Source organism: Tarenaya hassleriana, unplaced genomic scaffold, assembly GCF_000463585.1.
Source record: "Tarenaya hassleriana unplaced genomic scaffold, ASM46358v1 Cleome5, whole genome shotgun sequence".
Classification (NCBI taxonomy): domain Eukaryota; kingdom Viridiplantae; phylum Streptophyta; class Magnoliopsida; order Brassicales; family Cleomaceae; genus Tarenaya; species Tarenaya hassleriana.
Window position 1 is genome coordinate 5,342,840 of NW_010967707.1, and position 2,272 is coordinate 5,345,111.

The following is a 2,272-nucleotide window of genomic DNA, read 5'->3' on the forward strand; positions in this document are numbered from 1 at the left end:
AAAAAAACAGTTGGATTCTGGGAAGAATTTATAACCAATGAGAATTCGACACGTAAGCTATGAGAAGCCCCACCGAACTTAAGTACTGTCGATGACACGTAAGACACTGTTACAGCACGCGACAACGAGGAGCGTCCAGAGGGGTAGGATGTGGGACCCATATCATGGCGTGTCGAAATCCCAGCGGGGAACTACGTTGTTGAATTGTACGGTCAGGATTCTCCGAAACGAGAGCAAGTGTTGGTGTTGTCGATGTGTCTGGTCAAAAAAATCTTTTATACGGACGGTCTGATGTTGGGATTGGACGGCTGAGATTGAGACTGTCACATCACTCCGCTTTTAGGCCGTACTGGCAAAATCCAAGGCCTCCTCTGGTTTAGTAAACCGGATAAAACCGAATTTCGGTCAAGTCAAATTTAACCGATACTGATAACCAGATCGTACAGAATAGGGCTCGGCCACTCTCCTAGGGTTTTGCATTTCCTGGTTCGCCATTGCCTTCGATTTTAGGGTTTACAGTCTCTGATTGGATTTGGAGTGTAATAACTCTGCTGAGTCGATTAACGTTGTCGGGATTTGCGTGGTTCGAAGATGTACAGCGGCTCTAGCGATGGCGAGAGCCTCGACACCTCGACGCAGAGGAAGATTCCGCCGGCGTCTTCCATGCTTTGGGTTAGAAATTTACGGCCGTACATGGTCCGGTACTGGACTCGGATACGAAGCTCTAATGGGTATCTCCTCATTTTCTCTAATTCTGTCCGTTTTGGTTGTCTGAACTTGGTTTCACCATGCATAAGATCATGTTGAATAATTTTTGCATTTCTACGTTTCGCTCTTACGGTGTTCGAGTATACGAATGCAATTTCACCTTTTGGTGTTAAGTGATGTGTAAAGTGCCGAAATTTGCGGCTCTCTGGAGAAAATGTACCGTTTTTTTTTGTCTCTTAGCAACAAAATGTTCTTGGTTTTGCTGAATTTTCATGGGATTTTTTAGTTGATCGGTCAATAGTTTGGAAAGGGGAGTGATTCTCTGTAAGCTTGGTGTCATTTTCAGGAACATATATACATGGCAATGCTTGCTTGTATTGATTCTCCCCCCTGATATATGTGTCAGGAAAGTGAGGAAGAAGTCACCGACACCGAACAGGCAGAGAATTGGTTCTCTTTGACGTCAGCTCAACGCATATGCAGTGAGATTGCATTCATTTGATCTTCATGCTAATGCCCAGAGATTATAAATCAGAAGCAAATCTTGCTATGTCTTGATTGCTGTTCTTATAATGGATTGCTCCTTCTTCCGTAGATATGTTTCTGACATTTGATAAAGATATGAATGGATCACTGAGTAAGCAAGAGCTCGAAGAATATGCTGCTGATGGGACATTGGCTGAGATTTTCATCGAAAGAGGTAGAACCGAGTGCTTTGATCTTTATGTGCTTTTTTATAGAAATGAAAGCCACCGGTAGTGATCTGACCAAAATCGGTAATAATTCTAGATATGAACTTAGATTATTAATACCAGTGGTGGGATAAAGAAACATTTAAAGGTATCACACTTGGTGTATGTAGTGTTCGATGAGCATTGTCCGGCATGGCAAGAGTAGCGGAGGACATTCCCGAGAGATGGTTTTTTAGAGTTTCCTCAACTTTGTTCTTGCTCTGGAGAATAAAGACATTCCAGAGAGTTTATGTCTGTTCCGCTGTCTCGATCTCCATGGGAGGGGCTTTTTCACTACTGATATTCACTCTCTTTTCAGGTAATATATCTTCTATTATTAAGCTTACCTAATCTTATAAAACTTTTGAAAGTTTCCACGAGATCAAGATTTGGAAGTAAAGAAGGGGAGCATCAAAGAGTTGTGATGTTACCTGATACAATCTTCCCACACAAAACTCTGCAAAATTTCCTGCTCGTGGTAGTTAAGCTTCGTTCCACGAGTCTCGTACCTGCAGAGACATGATTGCTTATATATACACACTCAACCTACGGGGCTCTCTGCTCAACTCTGATCTGATCTTTGTCTTCCCATGTTTACTGCAGAGACGTTCATCAGAAATGGACCAAGGGTGGGTGGAAACTACAAGCTGTGCATAGAGGATGTAAGGGACGAGATCTGGGACATTGTGAAGCCTGTGGACCCGTTAAAGATCACGTTGGCGTGTAAACAGGGTGGGACAGTGGCGAGCAAGCTGATAGACACGAAGGGTTTCTGGGCTCACGACAACTGGGACGAGGAGGAACAACCCCCCCCCCCCCCCCCCGGGGAAGAG

The 2,272-nt window shown here is 44.0% G+C and overlaps 1 long non-coding RNA gene across 2 annotated transcripts; it reads left to right on the forward strand.

Annotated features, from left to right (window-relative positions):
• The first annotated feature begins 467 nt into the window (after positions 1-467).
• On the forward strand, positions 468-2,265 carry LOC104827114. Of its 2 annotated transcripts, none has more exons than XR_773883.1 (5): positions 468-731; positions 1,055-1,190; positions 1,304-1,408; positions 1,571-1,758; positions 2,043-2,265. It is a non-coding gene; the product is annotated as an uncharacterized LOC104827114 (long non-coding RNA). The 2 variants fall into 2 exon arrangements; XR_773882.1 differs by having other exon boundaries at positions 1,115-1,190.
• The last annotated feature ends 7 nt before the right edge of the window (positions 2,266-2,272 follow it).